General features: G+C 40.2%; 1 pseudogene; it reads right to left on the minus strand.

Annotated features, from left to right (window-relative positions):
- Positions 1–5,326: 5,326 nt before the first annotated feature.
- On the minus strand, positions 5,327–5,979 carry LOC105856586 (large ribosomal subunit protein uL1 pseudogene; annotated as a pseudogene).
- Positions 5,980–21,300: the final 15,321 nt, after the last annotated feature.

The following is a 21,300-nucleotide window of genomic DNA, read 5'->3' on the forward strand; positions in this document are numbered from 1 at the left end:
ACTTTCTGAATGAATGTATCTTTCATCTAATTATCTAATAACTCCAGAAGAGGGCTAGACTTAGACTCCACACTTGAGTTTCTATATATTTGTCTTCCATTTCATACAATTTTAATGATAGAAGTTTTGATATTATTTTCTTTGGCATTTAACCATCCATGACAGACAATTATTGGGGATTGTAAACTCTTTCATTGCAAGCTCCTTTCTCTTTTTCATTTAATAGCTTTTTTCCCTCATTTCAATCTTGGATGATATTAACATTGCAACCCCATTTCCTGTTTATTTGCATTGCCTTGATTTGTTGTGGGTTTTTTTTTCTGGGGGTGGGAGGAAGTAGTTCACCCACTTTTAATTTTCAGCCTTGCTGAGTCACTTTTTATCTTTTACTCAACAGATTTTTTACTCCATTTACATTTATCAATCTGTAGTCATTTACATTTATCAACCTGTAGTCTTAACTCTACATTTTACGTTATGTTTTATGTTTTTAATACTTCCATTGTTTTCTATACTTCCCTATATGATCTGGACTTCTCTATTTTGTTTTGTGTGGCTTTATGTTTATAATAAATTTTTAGTTTTTTAATTTTATACTTTTGAATAATACATTTAAGCAACTTTTAAAATTTATTTGTCAACCTTGAACAGTATCCACAACCTTCCTCTAAGGGGGTAAGGAAATTATCATATATACCTTTCCTCCCAAATTTATACACCCCTCCATACACTGACTTGGTTGGCTGTATTGCTATTTTAGATTATTCTGGTGTTTTCTTTATGCATTAAAATAACACACGTAAGCCTTTATCATTTGAATTATCAGCGTTAGAACTTCTCAAGCTCCATAATGAAACAAAGGGAAATGAGAAGACATATACTTCCTCCCCTCTCTGTTTCCTTCCGACCTCCTGACTGTTATACTAAGATCATTATTTCTATGCTGTTAAAATGTATAACCTTCACATTATCTTTTAATGCCATAATTCCAGTTACTTTGTCATTGTGCTGCATCTAAATAGTTTCAGCACTCACATCAGTATTTTCAGTTGCTAGTCCTGAGCTCTACGTTTTTATTTACCTCTTATCTCTTGGTCAGCTGGATTTTGTAGTAAAGCAGATTTTTTATTCATTCATTCATTCATTCATTCATTTATTTTGCAAAAAAAAAAAAAAGCTAAGATGTATCATATTTCCTGAGTTCTTTTGTATGTCAAAATAATCTGTTTATTCTCCATACTCCTGAATTACATTTAACTGAGTACAAAAATCTTAGAATACACTTTCTTTCCCCAAAGACTTTGTGATAATTGCATCTCCATTTTCTAGCATTGTTGCTATGAAATTTAATACCAACTTGTTTTTCTCTTGATAGAGGTGACTTACTTCTTATTTTTCTGGCTTGCTTTTATTCATTTACTCAACAAGTATTAGTTGAACATCTACTATGCAATAGATACTATTATAACTTCTGAGTCCATATCAGGTTCTGTGTTCTCAACATGGTATGCACCTTCAAATCACAGAATCAAGTCTTCTGTTATGGCAGCAATTTTTTTAGCATTAAAATCTTTTGGTGGAGGGTGGGTGTAGACCTATTAATTCTGTGCTCTGTGTTAAGTGTTTGAAATTTTACTCACTTGATGATTTAATTCATATTTTGATGTGTATTGTCCACTTGCCTTTGTTTTGTTGGTTTTTTTCCCTCCCTTCACCCTACCTGATTTTTTTTTTTTTTGGTCCTTTTTGCTCTCTGTCTCTCAAATATCCCGTACATTAGTCTACACTAGTTTCCTTCTAATTGTGACTCATTTTAAATGAGGACAGCTCCATCTTGTTCAGCTTTCTGCTCAAGAGTTGTAAGAAGCGTGAAAGAGGGAGACAGCCAAGTCCACAGGAGTGATACTGCCTCAGGTGACTTTCCACCAACTCTGCTCCAAGGACATTTCTCCTCCCAGTACCCCACGTTCCTTCTGGGAGTGAGAGGAAAGTTTTTGTGGCTCACAGTGAAGACCCAGAAGGCTCAAGTCCTCTCTATGGTGACTTGGCATTTATTTTCATTCTCCTCAACTGTGTTGATCCACTGATCAAAGATGATTCCATGCGCACCCCAGAAATGCAGCAGGGTGTGGAGATTAAAAGGACAGGCTCAGTATTGGAATACAGGCTCTGTAACTGACTAGTAAAACTGGGATAATGACAGTACCCTCACCATGGAGTTACTGTGGGGATTAACCGAGTTGGTACATATAAGCCATTGAAATCAGTGCCTACCTAGCACAGAGTAAGCGCTTAATAAATACCAGCCATTGTTACTGTCCATATTGTTATTAGTGCTGTTATGCCCATTATATGCCCCCAGCCCGTTTCCTGCAAAGTTAACGAATTTTTCTCCTTCCAGTCCCATCTGGGCTGCAGTTCCTCAGCATGGGTTGTGGAATTAATGGTTCCCAGTAAGGGATAACTGGAAAAATCCTTTGGAGCTGTGCCACCTTGGAAAACCCTACAGGGTGTGCCTGGACTGTCCAGTGTGAATCCATTTTTGGCATCCTCTGGAATTGGGGCCAAATGTCCCTATATTTAGAAGCAATTCTTCATAGTTTGACGTTGTGTCTGTCTTCTGAATTCATTAAAGATGGACTCTTTTGTTAGAATTTGTGTTGCTTTCAGTTAATATTAGAGAGTACAGCTTAGTACAATTATCTTTATGCTGTCATCTTCAAGCAGAAGCTCTTAATATTTTTAAATCCAAGAATATTTTTAAATAAGTGAGAGAATGGTGAGCTCCTCTCTTTCTCTGCTGAAGCTTAAATATGAAGACGTTATAAGAAGGATTTAGGAGTTCTTAATGCAGTGTTCATAAAAGCACAGTTTAAACCTTAAAATCAGTTCCTAAGGGAGATTATTAAATCTCATTCCAATTTTGCACTTGTGACTAAATATTTTTTTATTTAGAAAATGATTTTGCATGTGAAGTATAGTTTTAATATTAAATATAAAATCTTGGTCAACACATTTCAAGTTGTTATTTTAAATTTCTATGAAATTATGACTTAGTATAAATATACCTTTTTACATTTATATATATAAGTATATATTTCTTTATAAATATATGTGTATATATATGAACATAGATGTTCAAAGATATGTTCTTCAAATAATATAAATCAACACAGCTTACCCAGAACAGAGTTTGAATTTTATGGATTTCACTTCTCCTTTGATTCCATGTCTTATTATATTCAGGAAAGTAAAATAATTAAGCCAGTTAATGGTTATTTCTTATTTTCATGGTGAGATGATGATGATGATGATGATGATGATGATGATGTCAATGATCTCACATTTTTAAGTGGGTGGGCACTTTACAAATATGTTTATAAATTATTTCATTTCTTTTTCAAAACAACCACATGAGGTAAGATCAATTATTATGCCTCATTCACAGGTAAGAAAACTGATATTTAGAGGGTTAAGTCCCACGTCCAGCATCATCCAACCAGCAAGCGACAGATTTACCAAGCCAGACTGGCTTGAAATACAAGCTCTTAAATAATGTACAAAACTATCCCCCTTCCTCTAATATTATATCCTCAGTAACATGAACATCACAAATACTCATGGTGGCGGGGCGTGAGGGGGCTGGGGAGGAAAGCAAACTTTCAATTCACAAATTTTCTCAAGTTCACTCAATTCAAAAGAGAGAGAATCTTAACATACATCAATGTTCTTTTCATTATAGCTCTTAAAAATTGGAAAAGTGAAGTTATATGTCCCAGAGTATAGAGCAAGTGAGGCATTTTTAATCAATATTTTTCAATTAATTTATAATCCGTTCAAAACTTATTTTCTTAAATAAGAAGAGGGATACAAATGCTCTTGAGAATGTTCTTTTCCATGGGTGGCCAAATCTTCCAAAGCATGAATGAATCTAGAAAATAAATGGTCACTTGGCCATTAAATGTAGGGAAAAAGAAATTGCTCTGAACAATGGTGCATATAAACGGAATTTTTGAGCTATAATAAATATGATTCCCCTTGAAGGTAATTATTTTTTAAAAAATCACATTGCTAAAGTAAGTCAAAAGAGACAAATATAGCTCTTTGCTTCTGTATGTGTGGAGGTTAATCATAAAATGCATCTTTTTTTTTTTTAAATCCCACGAATGTTGGCATATAGGAAACCATCCAGCGTCAGTCCATAAATGGACCATTCTCTTTGAAACTTTGACAAATGATTCCCTGGCTTGCTTTCTCTTTGCTGAGGAGGGAAGCAGTGGCCTTCTGGGGCAGCTCCTCAAAGATATTTCTATGAGATTTATGTTGCCCAAAGCACTCTCAAAGACAAATCAATATATCCAAGTAGAGCATTCTAATACAATCACACTGATCAAGAAAAGTGTTTCATCACTGCAGATCTGTCATTTCTTCCCTTCATTGTGTGGCACTGCCTAAAGGTTTTATGTCCCTGAAACAAAGCTCTAAATGACAGTCTTCAATTGTGTTTGATATTAACAAAATTCCATAAAATCAGTCATCGCTCTGGATGGGTACTTTCCCTTAGGAAAACTATTCAAGCTCAAACTTGGTGGGGGAAATATCAGAGAACAAAGCTACTAAAGAAACATGGGCCTGGATTATGGCCTCATAATTAGTGGGGAACATAAATTTATGCACAGAGTTAACCTTGAATACTTTGGCAAATCATAAAGTCTGCAGGGTTGTGGTAGGATGATCTCATTGCTCCACACTGTTGCTGAGGGAAGACTTACCATCGTCTTAATTATCAGGGGCCAGGTTCTCACCAGCCCTGCTTTAACATTCTCTGGCTCTGGATGACAGACAGCCTAGAAAACCTCCGCTGCTGGGATCCAGCCTGTGAGCATCTCTGCCCTGGTTTCTCTTTAATGAAACTAAACAATGCCCTCATTAAAATTTTCCTAGTTCTTGGCATTGAAATAAATGGAGTTGGGGGGATCTGCCACAAAATCATGTAAGAGAATGTATTTAAGGAGGGGCTGTTGATAGAGTTTAAGATCGTCAAGGAATACCATTCTCTCTGTTATGGTCTGAATTGTGAACCCCCTTCCCAAATTCATGTGTTAAAGTTTTAATTCCCAGTACCTCAGAATGTGACCATTTCAGGAGATAGGGTCTTTACAGAAGTAATTAAGAAGAGAAAATTAGGACAAAGAATCACACAGAAGGAAGACAATGTAAGGACACAGGAAGAAGATAATCATCTATAAGCCAAAACAAACAAAAAAAGAGCCCTCCTCCCTTTTTTCTTTTCTTTTGGCAGCATTAAGATTTATTAGACTATGCCTTAATACAGGCGCTGGGACTTGCCCATGGTGCTCTGGATGTATAAAGCCAAGACATTCTGCCAATTCTTCTTAAGCAATGACACCAAAAAGTCAACAGCCAGGTGGATGCTGCACACCAGCTCATCATCTGTCATCTTCGCGTGCCCAACAGCCACAGCCAGACATAGAACCTTCTTCATCTGGAACTTGATTGTGGACTTCACCTCATCAACTTTGGCCACTGTGTTTTCATTGTGTGTCAGCAGGGCAGGAAACTTGCCAGCCTTATTTAGGCCTGGGCCCAGGATTGGTGGGATCTGCTCGGTAAGAGACTCTGGGGCCAAAAAGGCATCATACTTCTTGGCCAGCTTCTTGACCAGAGTCTACTTTTGTTGAGTTTCTTCAGTGCCTCAATGTCCATGTGGGGAATGTCCACAGCCTTGGCCTCATCACAGTGCTGCTGGTCCCCCAGGACACACACGGAGAACTTGGGGCGGGGGGTGGACTTAAGCCTGATGGTGCCAGAGAAGTGTTTGTCCTTCTGAGGATCATAGTTCTTTAGGCTGATCTGCAGCTCCACCATCTCCAAAAACTTGTGGCGCTTCCACTGGTTCCCGTGCAGGACTTCCCGCACCAACTCGTACAGGGTGTAGCGAGAGACTTTACCACTCATGGTTTTTCGTGCCACAATAACCGGAAAAGAGCAGTTCTTCCTCTTAAATGGCCCACATCTCTGTCTACCCATCTCCAGCCCCAGGGTCGAGGCATCAGTGAATCTCCTCATCACCCTTCCCCCAGATTCCAGCCCCATCTTCTCCTGGCCTCTCCACCAAGTGCCATTCCTCACATTGTCACCAGAGTGAAACAACACCCCATAGATTAAAATCCTCCTAGCTCCTTAGGTGAGCACAGGGAAACTTACCTGATCTGGCTTCCTCTCTCAAGCTAGAGCCAGGGGTAAGGCAGGGGCCATCACAAATCAGGGACCCTGGGCTTTGATGATGAAGAACAGGAAGACAAATTCTACACAAGGTCTTGGGAGAGTCCCCACTGGCAGTGAGGAACGTGTGTCTGCCACACCACCTGGAGGGACATCTGGAAGTAAAACCCCAGGCCTCCCTCCACTCCTCTCACTGTTTCTTCCCTGGGGAAGAGGAATGAAAGAATTGGGCTGATGTGTGCCTCTCTTCTTTGGCATCTGCTTGCCCATAGAGAAAGTGTCACACGCTTAGCATGAGCGGTAAGTTTTTATTTAGAGCCTGCATCCCTGCAGGAGAAAACTTGCATCCCAAACACTGACTGTAAAGCAGCAAGTTGTTTTGGTTCTTGGGGACAGCCTGAGGAAGGCCATCTGACCCTCACACTAAGCCTCACTTTTGTACAGTTTTCTCAGCACTAAAGTTAATATTTTGATCTTTGCTCACTTGACTCTAGAGGGTCAATTCTGACACTGCTTAGGGAAACATGGGCATCATTTGAACCCGTTCAACCCCAACACTTTTGAAAGCCTGTGATTCTCCCTCTGGGTTATGGGTCTGCTTATGAATTGTTATGGTAGAAAGGTCATAGTTAACTACGGGCCGGGCGCTGTGGCTCACGCCGGTAATCCTAGCACTCTGGGAGGCCAAGGCGGGCGGATTGCTCGAGGTCAGGAGTTCGAAACCAGCCTGAGCAAGAGCAAGACCCTGTCTCTACCATAAATAGAAAGAAATTAATTGGTCAACTGATAAATATAGAAAAAATTAGCCGGGCATGGTGGCACATACCTGTAGTCCCAACTATTCTGAAGGCTGAGGCAGTAGGATCGCTTGAGCCCAGGAGTTTGAGGTTGCTGTGAGCTAGGCTGACGCCACAGCACTCACTCTAGCCTAGACAACAAAGCGAGACTCTGTCTCAAAAAAAAATAGTTAACTACGTTTGCTCATAAAAGGGGTGAATTATAGCAGAGGGAACCTTACACTTTCAAGCAATTGAGGATCACGTGCCATGGGGGCTTGTAATCTTTACCTCTCCTTAGTAGTGGAGTTCGTAGCTCTCCAAACCCTTGTGTTTCTGATGCTCCCCATTTTCATGAATGATATCACTTTCTTGATAATCTGGCATCAGAGCTTTATGTCACTACTCATCCTCCTCCTTAACTGTTTACTGCTAATTTATTAGCAAACCATGAAGAGTCTACATCATCTCATCACCTCCTTCCATTTCTTAACTGCCACGCTACTTCACTGCTTTTCCTTGGGGTACTGCAATAGCTTCCTAACTGAGCTCTCAAAATTTTGTCTCTCTCTGCTGCAATTCATCCAGTTCACTGCAAGCAGATTAATATTTCCAAAGGGCATATATATTTCGTTATGTCTCTCCCCTATTCAAAAACTATCAACGAGTCTCCACTGGCCTCTAAATTAAAGCTGAGTCCTCCTGCTGGAATTCAGAGAAAGCCCTTCTCAATAAGGCTCCAACTTCCCTTTTCAGCTGTTTCCCAACATTTTGTCTTGTAGTCATGCTAGATTAATTAGTGTCACCATCATATAGCTCCACACTTTTCTGCCTCTTTGCTTTTGCCAATATGTTCCTACTTCTGAGGATATCTTTATTCCCTCTCTGAGATGAATCTTGAAGGATAATATAGGCAAATAACAACTATTTCATGAAATCTTCTCTTATCCCCCAAACCCCGATAAAAGGTTGGGCCTTCCTCTCTTTTGACACCATAGCATCCGAGTATTTTGTGATTCTCTTACTCTATTTATTTTACTCTACTATCGTGGACATATATTGATTCCCCTCTTCCCTCCAACAGCCCCCACATTTTTCTTCAGGCAACTGCTCCTTTCCTATTCTCAGCCATGTAGTTTGGGTGGAATTTACTTCTCCTTCCTTTTCAAGTGGAACATAAACCAATCGACTGCTTCCTACCTCCTCCCTTCCTCTATCCCAGAGTCTCGATATTTTGTTCAGGGAAAAAGACATGACCCAATTAAGGCCCATGAGGCACAAGAGACATTGGCAGGAGCTTTGAGAATAGGAGCCTCCATTGTCTTCCAAAAGAATGCCAAAAAGACATTCCTCCCTTTCTCAGATGTGGTGGTGAGGGTGTGAGGTCTAGAATCACAGAAGTCATGTTGCTAGCATGATGACAGCCAGCCTGAAAATAAATCTGGAAAAAAAGAGGAAACATGAGCTAAAATAATCGTGGAGAAATTGTGATATTTTGAACCTCTGGGTAAAACAGTAGTTTGAGCCAGGCCTAATTTTGTACTTTTCAGTTAAGTCAATAAATTCCTAATTTTGTGTAAGCCAATCTGCGTTTGATGTTCTGACTCCGACAACAAATCTTTCACGCCCCTGGAAGATATATGGTATCTTCTCCTTTGGGTCAGGTTTAAATCTACTGTAGTGAATCTCATAGTGCCTTACATAACAGCCTTTTAATAGACTTTTTAAAATGGGATTGATTTGTGCAGTAGGAAAAATGTTTCCATGAATTTACTTAGACAAAATTTTTAAAAAGAAAATAGAATATTCACTAAATATTTGCCAAATTGAATTAAATACACTGATACTTACTAAAGGCACACTTTACCAAGCAGACTGATAGCAGAAAAAAGCTTTCAAAACTATTTTTTAAATTTCTAGTTGTTTAGGAAAGTAATCAGCAGGTTCTTTTTCTTAAGCTAGAAATTTTTTTTAAAAAAGGTAATTCTCAGAAATAGTCTACAATGGTAATCACCTCCTAAAGTTTGATTAGCTAGGCAATTTTTATATTTAACTAAAATAGCCTAGCCTGTGGACAGAAATGGAGCCACACTGATTTTTTAACAGCAAAATTATAAAGGTCTGAGTCCATATGCTTCAATGCAGGATGAATAGTCTTTTATAAAGCTCCAAGGCTCTAAGGGCCATTTCCAAGGGTTCCAAAATTTATTTTAGGGATGGTTTATCTCAAAGGCTGGGCAGAGTGGGACCCTCTCATGAATGTGTGGCTCCAACTAAAAGTTTCACTATTTAATTAAGTCTCAATCCTAGAAAAGCTGGAGTCTGTGCATCCAGAGTTGGAGGAACCAGAACAGTACAGTCTGCTAGTTTAGTTTTTCATTGCCGAGTACAAATTACCAAAAATGCAGCAGCTTAAAACAACACCCATTTATTAGCTCACAGTTCTGTAGGTCAGAAGTTTGGCGTGGCACGGCTGTGTCTCTGCTCGGGAACTTGCAAGGCTGAAACCATGGTGTTGTCTGGGCTCAGTCCTTGTCTGGAGGCTCCAAGGCATTCATTCTGACTCCAAACCATTCAGGCTGCTAGCAGAACAGTTTCTTGCAGTTGTAGATCTGAGGTCCTTGTTTCCTTGCTGGCCATCGGCCGGGACTGCTCTCAGCATCTCAAGACCACCCACATTCCCTGGCATGTGGCCTTCTCTACCTTCAAGCTGGCAATGATGTGTCATGTCCTTCTTGTGCTTTGAATCACTGACTTCGTCTGTCTCTGACTTCTAGACCCAGATTCTAATGGCTGATCTGACCAGGTTGGGCTCACCCAGGGCTCTCCAACATCAACTGAGTTGGGAGTTTAATCACATCCACAAAAATCCCTCCACAGCAGCAGCTGGAAAGTGTTTGACTGAATGACTGGAAGACGGTGAGTGTGCACTGGAGACCAGGAATCTCTGCCTGTCGCGTCTGCGAGATAATCAAATTCCAGCCCCTACCACAAGGGGCCACCTGGATCTCCTCAGGAAATAACAACTCTTCCCAACCTTGTTCTTCTGCTCCGTCTTGACTGGGCTGGATCCTACCACCAGGGCCATACAGAAATCAAGCCATACACCCTCTCTCCATTTCTTCTCAGATCTGTCTCTGTCAGCCAGGGGTTGCCATCATAAAATACCATAGACTGAGTGGCTTAAACAACAGAAATTTATTTTGTCACAGTTTGGGAAGCTGGAAGTCTGAGACCAGGGTCCCAGCATGGTTGGGTTCTGGTGAGGGCCTCTTCCTAGCTTGCAGGTGGCCCACCTTGCTAGTTCCTTACCTGGCAGGGAGTGAACAAGCTCTCTGTGTCTCTTCTTTTAAGGCCCTAATCCCACCAAAAAGCTACACCCTCATGACTTCACCTAACCTGATTACCACCCAAAGGCCCGTCTCCAAATAACATCACATCAGGGTTAGGGGTTCAACATATGAATTTTGAGGGGACACTATACATGGCAGTACCAAAATAAAAACAACAGAATTTCCACCCCAAGGAAAGTCAGTACTTTAGGCATAATGCCAACTCGATTCATACAGAACAAGAAGTGATTTTTTTTTTTATTTCTATCGAAGCTGAATTCAGAAACGGATGCTCCCAACATAGGCATTTATTTCCTCAGTCTCAAACATCTACAGCCGGGATAGTGCTGATTTCAGCCTGGTCCTCTAGAACAACGGGTGGGCACAGACCTACATCTCACAAGGACTGTCAAATTAATAAGTTTGCCATAATGGCTCTTGACAATTACACCACTTTCAAACAATGACCCCGTGTAGTAGCTCCTATTGCTGCTATAACACATTTCCACAAACATAGTGGCTTCAAAACAGCACAAATTTATTATCTTAAAATTTTTGAGATGAAAAGTCTGAAATAGGATGGCAAGACTGCATTCCTTACTCCTCCAGCTTCTGGAGATCACCTGTCCTTGCCCTAGTCCCGTGGTCCCCTGCTTGCATTGCTCTGACCTCTGCTTGCATCATCACACACTGCCTCTCCTATGCCCCCGCCTCCCACGTGTAAGGGCCCTTGTGATTACAGTGGCCCACCTAGATAGTCCAGAATGATCCTCCCGTCTCAAGATCCTTAACATAATCACATCTGCAAAGTCTCTTTTGCCTGTGATGTAACATATTCACAGGTTTGGGGAATTAGGATGTGGACATCTTTGGGGCGGCCATTATTCTGCTTGCAATACTCCTTTTTTGACTGTGATGACTTTTATATCCCAAAACATTCTAAATAAATGAGACATAAGAAGTCATATTCTGAAATTATATGTTCAAGCAATAAATTCACTGATTTACCCAGGCCAATAGTTTCAAGTTAGAGAATGTCATCTGGAACGAATCTGAATTGTGTACATGTTTGAATGTTTTGCTTTGTGGACATACACAGAGAAAGAGAAATGAAAACTCAAAACATCTCACCAATAGATACTTAGATTCCTTTAAATCTTCCCTACAGACATCTTAAAGATATGCTCTTCTAGCAAGAATTTACTTTAATTTTCTTCCCAAGATTGCATTACCACAAATATATTCTCCTGCTCTACAATCTACCCTTCCTTCTTTCTCCTTTCAACCTCAATTCCCATTATTTCTTCCACTAATCTTCAGTTTATTGTACCCTTGCACTATCTCCCAAAGCATTCTCATGTTTAGCCTTTATTTTGCCCTAAAGATATTTGTGCTTAAATTTATTTTTAAATGCAGCTTGACTGCAAGATAACCATGAGTCCTAAAATGGTGGAAAAACTGGTGAAGTAAATGGTGCAAGAAAAAAAAAGATTACAATCCTCTATTACGTTACAGTTTATGGGCAAATTCTGTCCATGTACATTGTAAAAATTATTTGTTAACAATTTAATCTTGTTTTCACTATCCAACTGCTGTATTTCTCTCTGTGAGAAAATTTTTTGAGAACCTCAGGTGAGGACAAAATTCATGGCAATTAATGGAAATATTTTTCATGTAACAGCTTTTCACTGAAAGCCAGGATTTCCAGGAAAGAATTCAAGTTGACGGAAAAGAGGTAGGTGTATTAGCTTTTAGGAGACTAAGCAGCCCAATTCAGGTGGTTCACCCAGAACGAAAGAAACATCTTCCTCCAAGAGGAGTTCTAATGCCTCCACTGAATTAGACAACTGCTGGCAGTTTTCAAATGACAGATTTTCCAACTCCTACACATCAAGACTTCAAATATCCTAGGGTTGAATTTCGACCAGAGCACCCTGTTGTAGGCATAAAATATGTGTATGGAGTTTGATTTTGGTTAAGCTTCTTTCTGTATTGTGTGCTCTGAATAAGCTCTCTCCTGGGTGGTCAGATGAATGGCCAGAAAGCAAAGGCCAGTTTTCAGGTATTGCATTCTAGCAAAAGCAATCTACCCCCAATGCTTCCAGAATAGTATTATTGGGAAAGCAAAATTGCACGGTGAGAGACCAGAAGCTCCTATTCACCTCTCTATGGCCACATGAAGAGAATTTTTCTTTGGTGGGACCATAATATAGTTGTGGAACAGCATGATTATAACTTTGGTGCCATGGACTAAAACCATTTTTAGAAAATAAATATCTCCATTCATTCTGTGGTTTTTTGAGTTCTGCAAATACTTTCAGGAAGTGGCAGGCTGAGATGTTTAACTAATCCCATTAATTGTTTCTACCAGCTCTAAACCAACTGAACTGATTTGTGATCCAACATATTACATAGCCCTAACTAGCCTCTTTCGCATGTTGAGTGGTACTTTGCATGTATTGCCTGAATTGGGTGTTGCTCCTCATACCACTAATTCACCTGTCCCAGAATGCATCTCTACTCTTTTGGTTCTATTAGCTCAAGAAGATAATGAAGGATGTTGACCAGGGTTGTGGGTACAAAGGCCACCCAGGCAAAAAAAAGAAGACAAAGTGATCTCAGTGTTATTGCACAAGGGGTCACATGCTTGACACCACTACAAGGATTTGCTGGGCTGCTTCCCAGACCCCTATAATTCACAGTCCTTCCTCCTACGAACCATCATCTGTTTAAAACACAAGTCAAATGACTTCGGGTTTCAGTCATAACTCCCGACTCTCTGTCTGTCAGTCCTCTGCTTATAAGGGGACATGGGTTTGTCACAGACTATTACTTCTGAGGCCTCTAACTGTGCTCCCAATACCCAAGGTCTAAGTGAGAAAAGATGATGATTGGTGGACTAGAGCTAAAGCTAAACCCAACATGTGTGTGTGTGTGTGTTTGTGTGTGTGTAGACCTTAAGAATCTCTCCCTCTATATTTCACAGAAGACAATCCAAATTCCAAATTTATCCTCCCAAAACTCTGATCACCATGGCACAAGCTTTGATACAATCACAATAACTGTTTTGAAAAGCCTTCCCATCTAAACTCTGCATGTGATTTGTCCTTCCCCTGTCTCTTGCCCCATCGCGTCTATTTCCCATTGTTCTGGCAGTTGCCCTGTTTGCCCGTAGACCCTGGGAATTCCTGCAGAGATCTGTAAAGCCTTTCTAGTGCATAGTATTCCATATTCTCAGAACATTTATTCAGAGGTATTTTTATCTTTAGCATGCATATTCTGTTAGCATGAATCACTGCAGCATATAGCACAAACAAACACGCACAGGCTCATGATTATTTTTTTCCTAGTTTAATTTAAATAAAAGTAACATGGGTATATTGTAAGAAAAAAAAATCAAATAGCAAAACACAATTTATGATGGAAAGAAATGGTCTCCTATGTACCCACACTCCCTCTCCCAAGAAACAACCTGTTAACTGTTTCTGTTTTTTAATTCTTAAGCTTGTTATCTTCAAAATACTAAATAATATGCACATGAGATTTCTGAATGTATCAAATTTATATTTAGCCTGTTGTCTCCCAGAAATGAAAGATGAGGATTTAATTAACATATACAACCATCCTCTCTTCTCCCACCTCTTCCTCCTTATAACATTTGATGTATTATCATTTTTATTTCTTTGCTTGTTTATCTTTAATTACTTTAAATAATATACTTACGCCTCAATTTCTTATGATGTAGGTTCAATTTTCTCAAGCCATGTTCTTGGGTGTAAAAAGGATTAACTTTCTTTATTTTATGTAACTGAAAGACCACATTTCACCAGCTGGCAGAAATCTTAATCGTTGTTGATTCCAAGTGGACTCAGTCATTCTACATTTAAACTGTATGGAGTTGGATCTAATTCCTCCCTTCCCACCCACTTTTCCTGGGAGGGCAAGTCTTGTCCAGGGGATTTATGTGGTACCAAATCATTGGGGGCAGGTAGGCTGCTAGTCTATGGTTGACCCCGTCCTATTGGGCATCTCCTGATCTTTGGTCATTAGCATCACTGTGAACATCCACTGAGCGGTTCAAGACACCACCATGAGCTCTGGTTATTAGTCCACGTGGTTTGTGTTGTCCATTTTCTGCTAAGAGATCCCTTTCAGATCCAATAACCATCTTAACCCTTCTGTGACCGTTTTTTGGGGCATGAACCACTTTTCCAACTCTCTTCTATGACCATGGGGACACAGGGATCCCAGCAGGGTCATCTCAGGCCTCCTGTGCCTTGGCCTGCCCCACTATAATTCCCATTTTATAGCTCTGGCATCATTCTGTTAGCAGGTGGTGGCACTTCAGTGAGGCTTTCTGTTTAGCTTGCCGCTCCCCACAGAAGAGTGTACTTCTCCTTTCTACTCTCACTTTTTGAGAACTTACCTTCTCCCACCCCAGGGGTGGGGGCAGATGGTGGGGCTGAGCCCAGGCCATCCCCTAAGTACTGGCTTTCCCTCTGACCATCTCAATCTCAACCTCCATCCTCCTTCCTCACTTTGGGCAAACCAACCTTTATTCCCTAATTCCTTCCTAGATCCTTCTTTAGATTCTCAAAACCAAGCTTTTGGGATTCAATGACATATTTCTTTCCCCTGTAAATCAAAAGCCTTTGGATTTCAAGATGATGAATTTCAAAAGCACACTTAGAATCTAGGTAATAAGCCCAGAATGCTTCAGCCTAACATACTGTTTTTAATGGGGAGAAGATTGCAGGATGAAAAACAAACAAACAAACAAAAAAGGTGGGCATAGGTGGAGAATTACCAAATATTACCACAGACCAATTTCCAGTGACAGAAGTCAGTATATCAATTCTCCCCTTTGGAAGATGAGGCTATTCGCATGACTATTCTTCACTCCTCCCTTCCTCCTTTCCTTATTAATCAGTTGCTGTTCAGTCTCAAGTGACAGAATACTTGATTTATAATGTCCTAAACAAATATGGATTTAATTTACTCAACTATCATTAAGTCCAGAGACAGGCAATCCAGAACTGATACAATGGATAATGACGTTATGAAAAATCTAGACTTTATCTTCCCACTCTGCCATCCTTTGCACATTGGCTTGTTGTCCATGGTTGCAAGATGACTGCAATTCTAGGAATTACATCTGTGATCCAGGGAAGGGAGGGCTGGGGCCAACTGCATCTGTTTCCTTTATGCATAAAGCAAATGTTTTCCCTAGAACAGTTCCCTCCATACATCTGTTTGTGTCTTACTGGTCAGAACTGTGTCATATGGCTACCATGAGCTGTGTAGGTGGCTTGGTAAGTATTTACATTTCTGACCTTTATAGTAAAGACAAGTAACAGTGAAGGAGATTGGAAGTAAGCATTGAGTAACCCAATTTATAGGGTATACCAAAGTCCTCCCTTTAGTTCCTCAATATTCATATATGCTAGTGGAACATCATGCCTCACCTGTTACAAGAGAGACCACCACAGAATCTCGTTCAGTGGCTGCCTCAATCTCTAAGTGATGGTTTATCCTCTCTGCTAGGTGTAGATGGGTTCCTTGGAGTCAGATGATCCTATGGCTAAGAAAAAATACACATGTTATACAATGGAGAAAAAGAAAAAGAAGAACTGAAAAACAAAACCAGTAAAACTAAAACCGAAACAAAACAAGACAAATACCCACTCATTTAAGAAATGGTAGAATGGGAAATTCACAGAGGTCACTGTTAGACTCCTACATTAAATCCCACTATAGCAAAGACAATCTTTGGCTCTGCTCTCTGTGAAGCTCCCCGGGGCCTGCTCCTGCCCTGGCTCTGCTCTCTGGGAGTCTTTTTCTTGACCATTGTCTTCCGCAGCCCACTTGAGACTGGTGAAAGCATTGCCCCTCCAGAATGAAGTACAATGTTGCAGTGCATTTCCTATTAGTACAGATTCCAGAGGTCTGAGGGTTACCATAGGGTGATGGTTCTAAAATGGAAGAATGGAAGTGATTTTGCCTCCAGGGGACAATTGGCATTGTCAAAACAGGGGAAGGTGCAACTGGCACGTAGTGGACAGAGGCCAAGGATGCTGTTAAACATTCTACACTGCACAGAACAGCCCCCACAACAAAGAATTATCTGGTCCAAAATGTCAGTCATGGCAAGATTGAGAAGCCCTGGTCTAGAAAAATCACAATAGTCTCGTTTCCATCTCTAGTTTTATTGGTATAGGCATAACTGTGAGATCCAATGTAACCTGAGAGAAATCTCCTGAGACACTTATGGGAAAGGTACTCTCACTAATAATAAGCGACACATGCTAAAAAAAAAAAAAATCTGGCACTCTTCTTCATGTAATACCCGCTGCCATCTGTAACCAGAGGAAAGAAATCACTGGCATGCTGACCACAGTGGAACAGAAAGATGAAACCTCAAGTCCTTGATGACACTGCTGAGCTACTCCATTTAAGAGCCCTCTTATCTCCAGACTCTTCTTTATATGAGAAAATAAACTTCCTCCTTGCTCAAGTCAATTTCAGTTGGGTTTTCTGTTACTTGCAGTTGAATGCATCTCAGCTGATTCGGGTACCCTTGGTCTTTTCCACACGGCTGGGTTTTGCCCTGCTGCTGAAGGTGCTCATTCATATGGAACAGCAAAAACCTGGGTGACTAGTATGGCTTTCCTCTGCTGCTGTGTAAGTAGATCTGCATCCCAAAAGTTCCACTGTCTCTCTCCCTGAGGGAATTCCGATTGGGAAGCCTGTTCAAATGGTTGAACCATGTGGGTGACTGTTTTGCTATAGAAGAATGAAGGGCCAGCCTCTGCTAGGCTGTAGGTCTACCACAGGCACAAACACACAGCTAGAACCTTAACTTTTTCTCAGAGTTCATATATGTTGTAGAAAACAGCCCTCTGTTTTTGCTGATTAGTTGAATGGTTAGTTTGGCTTAGGGGTAAGTCCTAGGCGTCTTGCTGTTCTGCATGCAGAGCTGTGGAACCCACCTGTGTAGTTGTTCCTTGAGATTATCTTCAATTGCTGCCCCTTACTCCTGACTTATACCATGGTTTGATGTGGAGCCTGGAGTCTCTTCCGTGTTCTTGTCTCCTCCCACTGGCACTGCTACCTCCCGTACCACGTTCTGGGCTTCCTTCCTTCAACTCATTTCCTTTCTCTATCTACCAGAAATTCATTAAACTCACTGAACTTTCTTATCCGTTGGTTATCCACTTCTTGTCCTCATCCTGCCCTTCTCATTATGGGTTAACTATGTCTATCTTTTTCTTGTCCCCAGTGGTTTGGGGGGACTTCCAAAAGGAAAATGTGTGCTCAACCTGCCATCTTCAAACCAAAGCACATATTTCACAGAGCAATATCCTGTTGCACCCCAGCGTGGCATTTCTGAAAGAATGCGTCACACACTCACTAGCAACATCAAACTGATGGTGGAGTCAAAGTCAAAATCTGGGATTGGAATTCAATTTACCAAAGCTCCACAAGTTTAAATGTATCATTTTTTTTTCTGGTTTTCAGGCAGTTATTTGGAGTCTATTCTTATATCATGGCTATGGGCAGGATTTGGAAAAAGTTTTGCCACCCAAGCTAGAATGAACTCAAGAAAGAAAACATTGGCTATGTACAATGATGACTGTGATGTTTTTCATTTATCTCAAATAGCTAACCTACCAGTCATAGTATTTCATTACTTTTTAATCCAGTTACATAGTTTTATGCCTGCTTATAAAATAATACATGAATCCATAGAGGAGGAAGCACTCTTTGAAATTTATAAATCCAGCCCTTGTGATTGGAACAGAGTTTGACAAATGGGCCTCCTGGAAACTCTTTCATTAGCAATGTTGCTACGGCAACATGACTATCGGTCCTGATTTTAGGAGAAACTAATCTCTAAATTTGAATTCCCATGATACTCAGATGGAGAGAGAGGATATAAGAGATTTTCTGAATAACTATTTTTAAACTTCCAAACTGTAATATGTGTATTGTTCTGGCTTCAAACCTCCATTTCACAAATTTAACTAGGGAAGAGTCAGAGAATTGGACACAGATGAGGGTGCATGATGATCAGGGAATGCCATAGACTATGCAGCAAAAACTCCATGGGGCATTTGAGCAAAGAAATAAAGGGTGGTGTCTTGAATTGTGGATGAAAGGTTTAACCTCCTGCTCTAATGAAGTACCTACCAACAGCAGAGGGCCTGGAAGGCCCAGCTGCAGCCTGTCCTATTGCTCATACTAAACACTGTACAGTGAGCCTCAGATTCATCCCCATACCCTGGGGAGCCAGCCAGGCCCCCTAGATAGGGACTTACCACCCCTCCTTCCTTGCAATGAAAGCCCAGAAAATAATGGTTGCCCTTGCTGGCAGCAGCCACCAGCTGTTCTGATCATACCACTGCTGCTGCCCACCAACATTCCCTAAGGCTCTGACCTTGGTGACTGCCTTTTCCTGCAGAAATCTAGCATTTCTGATCACTGCTGTGATCTATAACCTGCATGAAACATGCCCAATGGGAAAACCATTTTATGTTCACTTTCTTACTTCTATAAACACCCACATGCATTCATGGTAAGAAGAGTTTTAACAAAACTCCTGTGAGAACTGTATAGTAAGTAAAGATTTTTTAAAAGACCAGTACCTTAAAATGTTTCCAGTGTGGACATATTTTACAGCTCTCCAGGTGAGAGAGCAACCACTTATTTGCAAGGTTGTGCTGGGCACTTACTCCCCTATAGTCACTTGATGGCACATATTTATCTCATTACTCTTAAATGGATAATGAGATGTATCTAGAAGAGAAAAGACCACATAGGAGGAAATTCTGCATGAGATTGTCACAAAGCAACCTAGGCAGAAAATAACAGACTATTACTGAAATGCTAAACTGGAAAATAAGTACCTGAACACCACATTTGCAGTATAGCATAGATAGAGACCAACACTGAACTGTTTAAGCTTTAATCAATCTCAAAAAGAATGCCAAAAATATCCACATCAAGGCTGGAGACCCGTTGGAGTTTGCAAAGTGTTTGCTTTCAGTTAGTTGGAGTATTTTCTGCTCAGGGTTAGATTTCTTATATATATATTTTTTCAGATTCTCATCGTAAGCCCATTTTCACAGTGACTAATAGTTGTTCTTAAACAGTGAATGTGTGTGTGTATGTGTTGTGTGTGTTATCTGCAAAGGGAAGAGCTGGTTGTAGTTCATGACCCTGCTTACACATGGTCAAGATGTCAATAGCATATTCCTGGAAGGTCTTTGCTAACTATTGCTTCAGTTGCCTTTTCACACCCGTGATTCAAACTGTTCAGTCAGCTAAAATGGATAACAAGTGACCTGGTGCAAATTACAGGAATGTGCAGGACAAGCTCCAGAAAGCACTCAGCTAAATGCCTGTGCAGTTCTATTAGACAACCCACAAATTCTTCTGGGAATGAGCCAGAGACCCCTTTGACAATGAGCATTTCTGATCCAGGGCATCTTTCAGCCCATCTTCAAGTGATGCGAAAGCATTACTTGAAAAGTGAGTCACTTCCAGGGCTGAAGAGTGGCTGTGCTTTTAATTTATCTATTGAACTTCAGTCATGATGAGTAATAATCCTATAGAAAATATCAGTTCTTCACTAGAATGTCAATACCTGAAGCAGAGTGAGTGTTTTGTCATCTTCCTCATAGGACTCAGGAATGCCAGACTTTAAGTGGCAAACTAAACATGCCAGGAGGCCTTTTACAGTCACGCTAATACAAGAGAACAGGGAGGTTTGGTTCCTAGTTTTTGTGTTTGTTGTTTTTGTTTTCTTCGGGAAGCATACTAAATTATAACTCATAAATACGTTCTTGATTTATAAGAGGAGGAAAAATTGAGTGTTTCTTGACTGCCTTTCATCTCCCATAATTGAATTTCTCAGCGTGCTGATGCTCACAGGAAAGGGAGAAAGGAAACTGAAGTCTCCTGAAAAATTAGCTATGTCTGATCGTAAGTGCAGGGCTTCGTGTATTTTATAGCATTTAATTCATACACCATTCTAGGAGATATTTGGAGTTATTATTTCAACTTTATAGACAAAGAGACTATTTAGCTTTCCAAGGTCACAACATGAATAAGTTTTGTATAATCTGTCTGACTTCAAAGACCGCACTCCTTCTACGACCTTATCGCCTTGAACCAATTTAATGTATTATCTAAAAAGTGGTGAAATGGTGATATTTCTTCTTGACTAAGCTTAGAGGTGAAACCACCATTGCTTGTGCTCTTATAGATTACATTATATTACATTAAGCCATGAAAAATCAGAGAAACTCATTGTCTTGTTCTTTGTTTTTTGTAGTTGCAGCTTGCTTCTTTGTTTTATAAATTGAATTCAAGATAAATTCTCAGTCTCCTTCTGAGACAACCCAAGATAATTTACAAGCTAAAACACCATATGACATCTACATCAGAGATAGGACCGAGTTGATCAAAAGGAACTTGTGCAGTCATTCAGCAAATATATATGAACCAGGCACTTCTCTGGCAATCATCTTACTAGGACCAAGGTTAACCTTTCATTATACCTAAGTACTGTGTAATTCCGGTAATAAGAGGGAAAGAGAAATATGTTATATTGCAAAGTTTGCATTTTCTAATAGGTTAAAACTACAAATTTCACATGAGAAATAAAAGATTCCCAGAACAAAAAATCAAGTAAATGAGTCATATGGATCTTTAGAGAAAGTGCGCTGAGTAACCTAGCGGAGAAAACCAAAACTACCATTTTGAGAAGGACAAGACGTGCTGTTCAAATGGACGACTCTTAAATCGATCCTCCAAACACTTATGCTTTATAGGAATTGAAGTCTTGGTCATCAAACAACATGGATCAATAGCTGGCACAGAGAAGCATTTCTGAACCATCAGACAATACTACAAGTTTCCAGTCCCCACATTACACAGGGAAA

The sequence above is a fragment of the Microcebus murinus genome, chromosome 11 (genome assembly GCF_040939455.1).
Source record: "Microcebus murinus isolate Inina chromosome 11, M.murinus_Inina_mat1.0, whole genome shotgun sequence".
NCBI lineage: Eukaryota > Metazoa > Chordata > Mammalia > Primates > Cheirogaleidae > Microcebus > Microcebus murinus.